Raw genomic sequence first — 14887 nt, 5'->3', positions numbered from 1 at the left:
AGCGCATTACCCACACAATAGCGAACAATGTTCACCTAGTGCTTAGCGCAGATATTTCAAAAGAGCAACAGGCAGTAAAAATAGATAAGCAGGGCGCGCATGTACCTGCTCCCGAGCAACATGTCTGGGCGCTTGAAGGATTCTGCAAGCAAACAGCTATCTTTAAAAGGGGATTTATCCTCATGAGTTCCGCCCCCTTGTCGAAGCGTTGGCTTCAGCTAAAACCTTCAGCTACCTTTGCTTACCACCGCAGGCCACAGTGTTCATGTGCATATCTTTCTTGCATTTTGGAATTCCTGACGTCACCCCTGCTGAGCCATGGACTACGCAGTACTACAATGCTAGTGGCACAACTACAGTCTACGGTAGGTGTGGGAAGATTTTCAGCCGCTGGTATACCACGCCTCGCCTTGCAGGTGACTCAGCAATCTGTCTGCAGTCGCATACGATACATTTATAGCGCATCACCGCTAGCTCACGGGTGCACAGTTCTGCGCCTGTCAATCTGCGCTTTACTTTCTGCATAGTTTCATATACAAGAAATGTAACGGTTGTCTCAGGAACTTACGCTCCCTGTTGAGATGGTTCGACAAGTGAACGGCTGTGGCGATAGCTCTACTCGCGCGCGTATGGTCCTGTATTCTTGCCGATTATGCGTGAGCAATCCGTGACGTAGAATTAGGAGGGGTACGAAATCAATACGTGCGTTCAGGTACACGATGGTGCAAAAAAAAAAAGAACAATGCAGCAAGCGCCAGGTGTCATTTTCTGGCTATTCGGGGGGGGGGGGGGGGGTTAGTCACACATGCGTAGGAGGGATTCGTAGTTTGCTATGATGTCGACGTCGCTGAAAATAAATAGCAGCAAAGCTCCTACAGCTTTGCCATTAGAAGCAACGTTTCTTTCTTTGGACAGGTTATTGTTGATTGTAGTGTTTAACTGCATGATGAGTTCAAATGCGCTGCGGTTCTTGTTCTTACCTAGTACTTCGCAGCAGTGCTACAATGTAGTCTCAAATATTAACGCGATAGCATTAAGGGTCACGTGTGGCAGAAAATGCGCTGTCGACAGAGTTGTCCGTGAGCCAAAATTCCCGTATACATATAGGTACCTTTGTGTTGCAACAGAACTGCTTGTTTGCCTAGTAGGTGCTTGCTAAAAGACATGTTTCTTGCCGCAAGTTTGCCGCAAAAGACATCTTTTTGCCGCAAACACACACAAAAGCAAGAAACACAGCTAAACATAGACGCATCACATGCCAACCGTGCTGTTTATGTGTCTTAGTTCTGTCTGTTTTAACTTGCGGCAAAAAGCATGTTTTTTACCATTCAGGTATCTGTGTATATGGCCCCTTACTATATTACAGGCGCTTAGTGGCTATGGTGTTGGGCTGCTGAGCCACGAGGTAGCGGGATCGAATCCCGGCCGCGGCGACCGCATTTCGATGGGGGAGAAATGCGAAAACACCCGTGTACTTAGGTTTAGGTGCTCGTGAAAGAACCCCAGGGGGTGGAAATTTCCGGAGTCCTCCACTACAGCGTGCCTCATAATCAGAAAGTGGTTTTGGCACGTTAAACCCCATAATTTAATTTTTTTTTATATTACAGGCGGTATATGCAGGTTATATTGCCACCCCATCCTATCAATAAAGATTCTCAAACCTTGTCTTACATTCTTTACAAAGTTGTTCCCCGGAACTTTGAGAATGACAGCCCGCAAACAAATGCCCCGAAAAGAACACCCACAACGCATGCTTTTATTGTCGAATCTTCTAAAACTGAACTATTAAAGTGCGAAACAATAACCAAAACCTGATAATTAGGTTTTGCTATTTAAGGCGCGGATCTTTGCAACCTCGAGAATCGGCCCACGCAATAGGAGTACATAAATGATCATAAGAACATAAATGATCCGTCAAGACATGAATATCATGACATTTGTCTAACGTAGGTCATCAAACAGCCACCTGCGTCTTGGTGCTCTCATGGTCGTTTCAATAACTTGATAGGCTCCCCGCACACTGCTTCGCATAACACCGCTTCCCACAGAGCGTTGGCTCTGCCAGCATTTGAATGTCTGATAGTCTGTCGATGGCCTACACAGAGATGTAGGGGATGACAGCCATTTGGAGCATGAAATACGTGTAGCTCGCGTTGTCGGCAACCTTCAAGAGAATCTGAGCCTAACTACAGAGCCGTGAATGAGACGTGAATAGGACGTGGATGGGGCGAGAACAAAATAACAAATGGGCATCGTTGCGAGAGCAAAATGAAATCATCTAGTCAACCAGTCACAACGTAAGACAAAAAACGGCATCTTACTCCTCGTACAGGACCGCATTACATAGGCTAGTTACTGCCCAAACAAGTTAAAAAAAAAGTATTGCTTCCGATTGCACCGGTAGCGGGAGCAGGAGTCCCAGACGAACGGGGTGCGCATGCTAGTCTCGAACCGGAGGGGCGATTAAAGGGGGCCCTTCTCAGCCACCACTTCGCCGATCAACTGTGGGGTGTTCGGCAGGCCGAGCAAGGAGCTCAAGGTTGTCACATAGGCTGGGGCGCGGTGCCTAGCTAGGGTGCTTATTCTCACTGCTTTTTTTTTTTTTACTATTACTTGCTCGCAATATCACTCAAGCTGTAATTTCTTGTACGCTGAAGTTCAATTTTCGTTTCTAATAGCGGCGCTCAAAAGGCAAATACAGTGTACCATGCCGCTGATTGTGATTTTCGGTGCTGAGTTAGGGTTGCCTGTGCTGTTTTCAAGGCCAGCGGTCCGTGACTTACGCGGCGCGGATCTTGCGCCGTCTCCTTCGAGAGATGGCGCAACGCTGCGTGACCACGTCGGCAGCGTCCGGCGAGCCGCGGATGGCTGTGAGTGTTAAGATGGTTGTGAGTAAGCGTCATTACTTCAACGATGCTTTTTTCTGGCACCCATTTCACACTTGCCTCTACTCTAGATTCCAGGATAATCAGCATTTATTTCTTTCCGTGATGGGCTCCTAAAGATGCAATGCTTGCCGCCTGTGTTTCCTTAAGTACTTCACCTACAGGAGTCCTCAAATGGGATTCGGCTAACCAGTTTCTGAAATGCACATACGTTGTTGCCTGCCACATCTACATGGTCCATTATGAAAGTAATGCCCATTTTCGGAGAAAAATGTACTTATTCACCGCACCCACACAAATGGTTAAAATTCTTCAAAATATTTCCCCCTGCATCAATGCACTTGCCGAGACGTATCTGCCAAGCAGGCACCCTGAAAGTCCTCGACGGCAATGTCCCTCACAAACGCTGCAACATGCTTTTGCGCGTTTACCACGGTCTTCCAATGCTTTCTTCTCAGCGCCCTCTTCAGTCGGGGAAACAAAAAAAAGTCGCACGGAGCCAAGTCGGGACTGTAAGGGGACGGAGGACCACCAGGGTGTTGTTCCGGGGCAGGAAGTTGGTAACGATGAATGACGTGTGGCTGGAGGTAGTGTCAAGGTGGAGCTTGCCCGTGTCTTTGGTGTCAGCCCTAACGCGTGCGACGCTGTGTTTCAATTTCTTGAGAACCTCCAGGAGAAAGGCTGAGTTGAGTTCCTCCCTGTGGTACAAACTTAAAATGGACGACTCCACGGGTGTCAAAGATGATGAGCATCGTTTTGATGCCCGACTTGCTCATACGCGCTTTCCTGGGGCGGGGGGATGATTATGTGTGCCACTCGCTGCTCTGCCTTTTCGATTCCGGGTCGTACTCGAAGATTCAAGACTCGCCTCCGGATACGACAGAGTTAAGAAAGTCTGGCCCATATTGAATTCGATCGAACAATTATTGACAGCTCGAAATTTGAAGTTCTTTCTGATCTTCCATCAACCCTTTCGGCACTAGCTTCGTGCAGACTTCACACGTTTGCAGTTCCTTGGTCTATATCCCATATACCGAAAATGTTGCTTTGGCAAAGCAGAACCCTCGCCCCATTTCCCCGACCGGTTTTGCCGCGGCGCAATGGATGGTTGCGTCATAATAATATCCTGTGCATTACTTTCATAATAGAGCGCGCATGTATCATATCATGTAATTAATTTCAGGGCATGCTTCAAAGAAGAATTTATAATACCTCGTCTGAGACGTGTCCTCTCACTTTTTCTTTGCCCTCGTCTACACGGGCTGTGTCTGCTGCTCGTAATAGATGAACAAAAACCAAGAACTTCGTGAAGCATCTAATGCGCCTATTACTGGATGATGGAGCAAATATACTGGGTCAAGGGTTGCGCACTCAAAAAACCGTCATGTTCATTTTCGCTTGGAACACTAGCGTGTTGTGTCTGCGGTTTGAGGGGGAGCATAATAACTTTCCGAAGAAGCCAACATTGCACAATCTTGAGAGTGCTCAGCTCGCACATAGTCTCGAACTTTTTGCATGCATTCAAGAAAGTTTGAGGCAGAAAAAATCACCGCGTACGCAAGCACTGCAATAGGGTTCCTCTACCACTAAAAGCTTCTTGCCTCGACAAGAAAACAAATGTTCTTTTCTTATAAATTGTCCTTTAACAGCGGCGAATAAACACCTGTTATGTACTTTCATGCCAGACAGATGTCTCGTGCAGTCGTAGCATTACTCACCTGCACATGGGGTCCAGCAGCAGCATCGATCGCGCACAGCCCAGCACAAACCGCGCTGCCATGGTGGAAGCATCAGCCATTTTAGAATCCGGCGCCAGGTAAGCCTGCATTAAAAAAAAGTTTCATTGCGGAACAACTCGGAGAATACAGGGTATGCATACTGTAGTGCAACGATGCATGGACTCTCTAAATGTTAAAGGGGAGGGGTAGCTCTGATGTCTGAAACAAGAACTGCTTCAGCAGTTTTGATCATTTGCCAGGCGGAGCTGGCGTTAACATACTTCCTGGTTGCAAGAGAGCAACTCGACACGGGCAGAGGAAGAAGCATAGGGTTTCCTACAATGTACTTGAGAGAACTCTGGAGCTGCAGTGGTTGAGCCACAATAGGAATGATTGGAAGTGTAGATTTGTCTCATCATTCGGACATGGTTGAGTATTCGTTGATTACGCTTTGTCTGCCTCCATTATCGTAAATTTTAGAGCAATATATACACTTCGAAGTGAGCAAGACGCTGCGAACACGTACAATTGCCACTAGTGGAAAGACAGCATGTCGAGGGTGCAGAAGCGAAAAATGCCAAGCGCCTCAAGGCACTGGCATGCCCACGATAAATTCATGAGGACGTTTTACATCGCTTGTCAATGTAAGCGTCCATGGTTATTAATTTCAATATCTGACCTCAGTGCTTAGAGGTCCTTTGTTCCAAACCAGCCGCCGGGCCATTTTAATAATATTAATTGAATTATTTATTACGCAGTACATTGTTGATTATAAGGAGTTTACAAAGTCACTAAGCCGTTTGAAGCGGGAACGACGAAGTTTAGGCAAATCCATGTAGCTCGCATTATCCCCATGCTGGCTCAACTGCTGTCATTGAAGCTCCCGTAGAATCGAGTGCCAGGGCTCTCTCTAGTGATTACTGTATGAAACTCCATGGCAAAAATGAGGGAAACACCAAACGGTGAGATCATGAGGCTAGAACAATTCGCCCGATTTACCATCCTGTCAACACGCTGCTATGTGAGGCACAGCTAAAGACTCGTTGACGAGCAATATGATAATATAAATCAACGCTCATAAAATGAAACAGTGTACCTAAGTTTATCGAGGTAGTGTAGCGTGGGCTCAAAAAGAAAGCTTGCCCTAGGGCGACAGATTAGGCTCTGGCAGGTCGGCCGGGACACTTGAGAAATGACTTTTGTTCCCCAGATAGTTAGATCCGTGTGAGTTTGTCCGCCATGAACAATAGCTAAATTAACGGCCTCACGGTTTTGTTAGGTGACCTTTGAGATCATTGCACATGGTTTAATAATTTGACGCATTTACAAATGGTTGTAAAGAAAAGTGGTCCCCTCAGGATTCTCTAAGATATCCAGCTAATACAACGTCGGTGAAGTTAAATACATATTTTAGGAACGTTAAATTTGTAAATTTTATGCTTCCGTTCTTCTTTCACTTAGTAATTTCAGAATTTTCAAATCGGAAAACACAAAAATTATTATTTATACAGTTGCCGGAATTTAAATATTTCAATCAAATGAAACAATATCATTAAATGTATGCGGAAGGCAAACAAGAATTGTTTTTAGACCTACACGTGTTCCCTGAAAACGATACTGCCTCTGTCGTGGCCTGTTATTCACCTTCCCTAAAATTTCTTTATTTATTTATTTATTTATTTACTTATTTATTTACTTACTTAGCTCTAATTTGTTTATTACGTAATCTGGTCTCAATAACAGCAAGCTAGCGAGATTTGAAAAGATTTACAAATTAGCACGGTAGGAGTTGAACCACGCCTTATGGCACATGTGAACAACAGTAACAATAGGTATAGGTAAACAAATAAACAGTAAATTAGCAGAACAATAGCTAACAATGTTCATCTAGTGCTTAGCGCAGGCATTTCAAAATAGCAACAGACAAGATGGAAGGCAAACACTGGGCGCGGGCACCTCTGCTCTAATCTTTCCCCTAAACTGTACAATAGATGTCGTACCTACAATTACTTGACTCAGCGCTTGCAAACTTCATTAACTTAATGAGAAAGATGCGGTCCACCATGCACAGAAGAGAGAAATACATGTTATTAATATCACGTCAGCGCAGATTACACTGAACGCTGTAATGCATATTTTCACAACGAGATGTAGAAGCAGGAAACAAACTTCCCCGGCAGCATATTTCGTCGACTGTGAGTGAAAACACTGAAAGATGTGAGGAATTTGTGATCGCTGCGTATGGGGGAATAGATTATCTGCACCTCGGCTGCTCGATGCCGGAATGGTTTAATGTTCGAATGCGAGTCGAATGTTAATTTACCTGATGCAAAGACAGCAGAAATAAATTGAACCTTGAATCTTTTTCTTCGTGTTCTACAGGTAGAGATAGAGTCAGGACATAAAATGTCCTTCTGGGAGTCACTCCAGCTATATACTTGTCAGAAATAATGCGAATAGCGTGCCTTTGCGCCATTTTCAGTTAATAAGGTGAAAGCCTTGAGTGGCTCTATACAACGGCTCCTACCCGGAAAAAGCGTCTCTAGCCCACAGACAAAAGATATCATCATGAGGAATGTCTCACACCCCGTAAACAAGCAATGATGTATTGGCTGATAATGATCGAAGAAAGAAGGAGAGAAGGATGGAAGGAAAGAAAGAACCTTTACGTACTGCATTAGGTTCAAGCATGTGTGGTTGAGGGGGTCGACCAACTGCGTCATACGTTTACTTCACAGTGCGGCTCGTTACGCTTTGAAAGAAGTCTGACCCCTCCCACCACATAACTTAATGCACGACCACGTGACCGGCAAGCTTTCGTCTTCACCTGTTACAGAAGTGTAACATGCTGCCGTCTTAATTTACAAGACTTCTTAAAAACGTAGACGCATTTAAGCTGATGCAGAATAGGCTTTTTCATTGTCGAATGTCTCACTTCCGAGAAACATTTCAGGACTTTCTGCCTTAGCACTCCTTGTGAGCGTGTGAAATACGCACATGTATTTTAAATATATAAACTATGTTTCTACATTAAAACTCGCTACCAGACAATTCTGCTCACATGCACTGGTTTCACATAGGCTATACATGATGTATTAGGGCAAGCATCTTTCAGATTGCTTCCAACTCTAACGAAGATGGTTCTTTTCAAGTTTACCAACAAAGGCAATGAAAAGCAGCAGCGGTCATGTTATGCCAAACTAAAGCCCAAATAAAGCACCAAGATTAAATGCAGCAAGTTAATGATCAGGTTCAGCTAGTCGCCTCAGCAATAACGCGCGATTTATTTTGTCAACCTCTTAATTGGCAAAATGTGTTTTAGTTCGAACGTAAAAATAGCCTGCTATTTTGAGCTCCTTTGTCCGTCTACTTACAGGAATGCTACTGGAACCGGAGGAAGAGGACAGCAAGAGCTGTCCGGTGTCTCTGGCAATACTTCGAGCAGGCGGGATGCCTTACACGGGCACGACAACCAACACACGGGCGACACAGCCCACATTTGTAAAGCACGCGATCAATCATCTGTGAAGCAGTCGGAGTTTGTAGAGCGCTGCCGCATCCGTAATGTCAAAAAGCACAAATGTGAAAGCTGTGGTAAACTGTTCCACCAGGCTGGTCACCTAAATGTCCATAAGCGCACGCATACAGACGAGAGACCCTACAAGTGCGAAATGTGCGATAAATCGTTTAGGCGTTCTGATCACCTAGATGAACATAAGCTAACGCATACAGGCGAGAAACCCTACACTTGTGAAACATGTGGTAAATCATTTGGGCGTTCTCAACATCTAGATGACCATGAACGCACGCATACGGACGAGAGGCCGTACAAATGCAAAATATGTGAGAAATCGTTCCGGCACAATTGTAGTCTAACTGTCCATATGCGCACGCATACAGAAGAGAAACCCTACACTTGCGAAACATGTGGTAAATCGTTTAGGCTTTCTCATCACTTAAGTAGACATATGCGTACGCATACAGACGAGACCCTACACAAGGCAAATACGTGACAAATCCTCACGGCACGATAGTAGTCTGGATCTCCCTATGCGCGAGCATACTGGCTAGGAACCGTACACTTGCGAAACATGTGGTAAATATTTCATGCGGATGATGGATCTTCATAGACACCGGCACATTCACACGGGCGAGAAACTCCCTGTCTGCCCTACATGTACTACCGCATTCAAAGCAAAACGTGATCTCAAGCGTCATCTCAACTTGTATTGTAGCGACTGCTGCGCTTTCGTTTGTAAAACAACTCGCGTCTCAGTCATCAGCACCAAAGAGTTCACGGGGATGAAACACCGTATGAGTGATTTCGTTTCGCAGAGAAAGAAATCCTTGACGGACACCAGTGCCAGAGGAATACGTGCTACTTAGGTGTAGATTCAGTTGAAGATGTGGTTCAACTGAATACACACCTCGTGACGCCTAGGGGTGTGCATCTGTAATGTTCTGACCAATACGCAGGTTAGATAAAACGCCCGCGGCGTTTGCATAACAACGTGAGGGTGAAGCCGTGCAGGAAAACATTGAGATTCTTTGACAGGAGCCAGTAACCAACTAAATGCATCGCATGGAGAGACCGGCTTCTCTTTATATTTAAAACCGCTGATATAAATGCTCCTTTCTAAAATTTAGTAGACGAGACATTGTCGCCACAAGTATTTATCGAGATTCAATGTCGAAGTAGAGTTCAAGTCGTAGACCGCGCTATCTGTCTGCAGACCTATGTTGTTCGCGAACGCAGCTTTAGCAAACTCATTTCAAGGCAAACCCTGATGGGCTGCAAGTATGTGTTTTGTGCAAGTAGAAGCTTGAAATGTTCGCACAAGATCCTTGATTACTTGTTTAGCTAAAGTGCACTCGGCAGCCGTTATGAATTAGCCATCCTTTTAGTGATTCTGTTCTGTGAATTGAAGGAAACACCTCTCATCAGGAAGCATTTAAAAATTAGGGTCTATTCTTTTTGTCAAATAGAAACTAATCTCTGCCATTATTTGAGGTTCTTAAGGCCTGTTGCCTTCTACCGACCATACATGGGAGCTCTTACGAAAGTGTACAGCCACATTGCATGCATAGAAAAATTAATGTCTTTACATGTTTTTCTCAATGCCTTCAATATGTTAGTTTTCTTTGGCTCTTATATTCTTACCTAAGATTTTTGTTCTATGCCATAAAATAGGCTGATGACAGTAGTGAGACTATAAAATTTATATAGTTTGGAGCCTCACTATGTCATATGGTCTCCTTCTATAAAATATTCAGTAATTGTTGTTTTATTGTGGCAGACCTCTGCAAGTTTTAAATGGCAGATTTTATCCCCCAGAAAGTCGAATATTTTGACTAGGCGTGCTCTCTACCTACAGCTGTAAAATATTCTTAGTGAAATATGACAAACGCATCCGTGCGAGCAATGACATTACAAGTAACATTCAGGTTTTATGCATATTGGGGCCCGTACTTGTTTATCTCTTTTCTTCGAACACGTTTGAACCGCTAGCAAATGTTAAGTTACTGCTCAGCGCATGACACGCCTGCATGTATCAGAACGTTATCGAACTTTCTCAGCGGTTGTCTCTCTTTTGTGTACGTTGTAGTCGAACCTTTTGTGATCAAGTTGTACGCGCGACGTGAATAGAGCTGTGCATTCTTAAAGGCGTGCCAGCTCTGGCGTTGACAGTGCAATCTTCGGCGAATCACGCGGGAATAGCCGACGCTCATTAAACACAAACCACGGCATGATCGACGCATGTGCCCGGCTCCATCTTTCTGCCCGAGTATACCTTCTTTTGTCGGTTCAGTTTCGCCAAATAAAGGGTATTTTATCATTCAATATTCTTGCTACCCTATATTGTCTCTACATTATTGACTCTAGACTGCCTATGGAAAGTCTAGGGACTTTTTGTATACGACCTTGTCTTTCTATAGATTTTGTCTTTTGTTGATATAAGTATACAGACTGTCTATAGACGAAAGTTGACAAGGTTTCTATTCTTGTCTACTCGCATTCCACCCCATCCATTGCCTTCAGACTCTATGTCGCCACCTTAACATCTGCAAATTTACCCTACGCACAGGTGGTACAGCGCTCAAGTCATTCGTTCACCTCGTTTCTTTTTGTTGCTTGCGCACTGACAGGCTGACCCTATGAGCAGCTTTTCTACCACAAACACATGCCGCCTACGAGGCGCATAGCTTTTGTTCTGCTTCTCTGAAGATTCCCCAAACTCTCCGTCCCCCAACACCATCCTACGTCCATTTTCTTCTTTCTTCCTTTTTTTTTCTGCTGCCTTCCCAGTCTTCCACTCTCGTCCCCTCATCTTAGAAATCAAGCCACATCGCTCATTTTCTTTTCAATCTCTCGCTTTCCAGCCAGCTACCACCGGCAACGACCACCCGTAACATCACCCAACTAACCTGTTAAAAAAGAATTGGAAAGAATGACAAAACCGCATTTGACGAAGATAGGCCCTTCTATTGTAACGTTGTCCAGCCTTTCCGATGCACTTTATCCCTGTGAACAGGCAGCAACCATGCCTGTTAACATAACGTCTTGAATCAGAAACGTTGCTTTCATGTTAAACAAAGGGAGGACAGACTACCCTGGACAACTAGTTCAATAATTGAACACCCGGTTGAAGCAGGTCAACTTTACAGCAACTTCTCAAGCATTCACATTATTTTCGAGTGGTCCTGGGTTGTCGATATCGTGCTAGGAATTCGGTTTACAAGACACAACGCAAATACATTGCCACAACATCCCTGGTAAGCTCTAGATAACTAGTAACGAATAAACAATAGTTTTATAAAATAACTACTATAAGGAACTCTAGCGCTAGCATCTACGGAAGCTGCAATGGGGCAGTTCCGCCAGCATGGAAATTATGGGAAGTGCATGGATTTGCCTATAGACTTCAGCCATCTGGCTTCAAACGGCTTCATAACTTTGTCAACCCGCCATTTTCAGTATTTCACTGCTTAAAAAGTAATTAAACATCAAAATTGTCCGACGGCTGGATTCTAACATAGGACCTCTAGCAGGGACGCGCAATATTGAAACGCCTGCATCAAGGACGCACGCATCAACTTGAATTTATCGCGGGAAAGCTAGTGCCTTAAGACAACTCTCCCGTTTCGACTTGGCCACCTCGGCAAGCTGAACCGCTGCAACGAGTAGAAATTGTGCGTGTTTGCAGCATCTTTTCCACTTAGAAAAGTATAGATTGCTCTGAAATTTACAATAATGGAGGCATGCAAAGCGCTATAAACGAATCCATAAGAACGTCTCAATGCAAAAGCACGAAAACCAGACAAGCCCTTGTCTTCCCATCATTTCCATGGTGGCTCAACGAATCCAGCGCCAGAATTCCCTCTATTGTTTAGTAGGAAATACTATGGACTAAACCCAGCTTGTTTCATTGTGCGAACGAACAGGCGCATGCGCATTTTTCAAAACGTCTTGCTTCTTCACCCGAAATCGAAGCACATGAATCAACACTCATCTCAAGACAAGACGTCGCAGCTTCTAATGCAAAAAGCGGGATCCGCATCTGTACTTCTCAGGAAGTATGTGAACCGACTTCTGTAGACCAAGAAACTTTATTAAAAAGAACCAGCAATTCTCTTTCAACCTGTTTGCCCAAATGGTCAACGTGGGTCTACGATGGCACAAGCCGCGAATTTATTTCACGTAAATGTGCTAATGCGTGCACCGAAGTTTCTCAGGGCATAAGAAATGGTTCTGGTGTTGCTGTAACTCTAGCCTCTCTGTGTATTAGGAGCCGTTTTCAATTTACTTCGAGGAATGTTGCACTAACCAGGGAAGGCTAAGGAGGGCAGTAATGGGCCTTCTTAAGAACGGCCAGCTGAAGTGCATGTTTTGCCAGCCATTTGCGACAGCGGCGGCAACTTTTCCTCTGCACCTTGTATAGCCGCTGCCATGTAACGGTTACCTGGGCCCCGTCAAGCCGTTTTTACGGCTTTTAGCCCAGTGGACCTTCCAGCATATTGTCTGGTAAATAAATTTGAATTTGAATGCACTTTTTTTTTTGGAACGCCACCGTAACGCTCTAGCCTCGTCGCCGTTGTGACTAAACACGTTCGACGAAGCAGGCTTTGTGCCTGAACACAACACCACCTACCTGATCTGCTATGAGCGGGGGAGTGCCCGCGGAAACCTCTACGGAGGCCTCTTCCCACGCGCCGTTCAAGGCGCAGGACAATGGACACCATGGCGGCCGCGCTGCCGGGGTCATCTCGGGGAATAAAACGCGCCTGTCCTGAAGTAAGCCCGGAGTTCTACGAAGTCCGCCTGACGTCGGTTCCGGACCATGAACCTGTGCGGAAGTGTGCGTGTGTAAGCCGTCCCGCAGAGAGGCGGCTTGTTTACGATGACTGGACGAATGTTTCCCTCCCATTGGGATCGAGGAAGGACGAGTGTTTATAAACCGCTGTTGTGCGGCTGTTCAGCGTACTTTCTCAAGGAGTCATGTTAGACTGATGCACTTTCTCTCGCAGTCATGCTAGACTGATGTACTGCAACGACTTTATGTAGATACTGTAAATAAACCCATATTCCTCGTCCTCGATGAGAAGCAGTCCTTCCCTTTAACAATGACCTCAGCGTGAATAAGTTGGGCGACGGCATGAGCCAGCTACCATCTAATTCATGCCCGACTCCAATCTTGACAACTGATTACGAGCGATGGGATTGAGCCCCCAATCCTGGCAGCCTGCGACCTGTGCAGAGGACTTTGCATCCGATCGCCTGATTAGCAAATACATTGTGTCACGTGCTTCGCAGAGAGGACTTGCATATGCGAACAATGCGATGCATAGTTCGACTCGCATGCGACAACAATCATCGCACATGCCACAACAGCGTGTGACGCTTGCGAAGAATGTTCGAAACCGTAAGCCTTCATGTTGCTTACAGACTATATCAGTGCCGGGAGTGCAGCTGTTATTCGTCGTAGAAAATTAGCCATAGCCAGACATGGCCGTTTAAGTAGTCGTAACTATATTAACTGCACTGCTGCCTTTCTTGATAACCATGCAGGGAGTACATATCCTTTGGCGCAAAAGATATAGGTGGTTACGTTATGATCGACACCTGCAGGAATCCGTTCGTCGACCGTTCCCGCAGTACTTACGACAACGCGAAAAAGCAGTCAGGGATGCCATGGCGCACCTCTATTTTAATGCGAAGCATTCTCGTTGAGTGTAGCGCAGTTTTTCCTAACATCTGCCCAACCGTTCTCGTGGGCGAAGCCACACGTAAAAGATATAAATGAGCCTGCTTGCTTACGTTATGTCACGAGCGTGACTTTTCAGAGTCCGCCGGAAGCAGGCGACTAACCACCGGCTTGGAAACATGACTTTTTGGGATCGTCACATGTCGTGCGCTTTTTCCCTTCCTTACGCAATGGAAACAGATATTACTACCGCCATGAAATAATCAATAAATGAAAACCTTTCTTTAGTGAGCTTTTTCTTAAGGCATGGTCAGGATGGAAGTTGATAAGCATTGCCAGAGGTGTAAGCGTGTTCAAATTGCGTGTTGATGCTCACTATACTGTATTTGTAATAGAGGATCGGGTAGCTGCTACCAACATAAGTGGCACCCTACAGCCTGCTCGATGCACTAGAAGCTTCAAACGATCAGCGTCTCATCTTACCTCGATTTGTTCTCAGAATTCAGTCCTGTTTTATGTGGCGCCGATTCTTTTATGGCACCACCATTTTCATAATGCACTGAAAGCGCGAATAAATTAAGCCTGTCCAACTTGAGGTTCAAACGACGCGGAGAAAAGTGGGTTTGGTCGCGCACACTGCGAGATCCCAGCGAAAAGAGGCTCGACTACTGACACGGCTTGTTTTTGTTTGCCGCTCCGTCATCATGTGGCATAATATTCGCAACGTGATAAACCGCTCACACTTGGTTCGTTGTATCCGACATTGGAATAAAGGTTGTGAAACACGAATCTGAAAGGCTCGATCTAGGCAGCAGCGTATTTTATTTAACGACTGCTGCGCTCGTCGTGGTGGGCACGAAACGGAATTTACGACTGTGGCCCAATCACTGGTCGCGACGCTAAACTGCCCGCAGTGCGCGAGGCCCGATCGAGCTACGACTATGAACGACGCACGAGTGATGGTCACCGAAGAATCGCGGAACGTGCGAAACATGTGCAGTTCTTTATTTCTAGGGAGTGGGAAGGCAGCACTAGCCGCGTTTACATGAATGCGACAGTGTCGCGTCGCATTTCTAGCGCA

At 45.4% G+C, this 14887-nt stretch overlaps 1 protein-coding gene across 1 annotated transcript in view; it reads left to right on the top strand.

The window, feature by feature from the left end:
• Positions 1-14887, top strand: part of LOC129381531 (uncharacterized) — a 204494-nt gene that overhangs the window by 63070 nt on the left and 126537 nt on the right. The gene's annotated exons all lie outside the window — the stretch shown is intronic.

This window comes from Dermacentor andersoni, chromosome 11 (genome assembly GCF_023375885.2).
Source record: "Dermacentor andersoni chromosome 11, qqDerAnde1_hic_scaffold, whole genome shotgun sequence".
NCBI lineage: Eukaryota > Metazoa > Arthropoda > Arachnida > Ixodida > Ixodidae > Dermacentor > Dermacentor andersoni.
The sequence above is the reverse complement of the archived record's forward strand: the minus strand, read 5'-3'. Positions and strand labels throughout refer to the sequence as shown.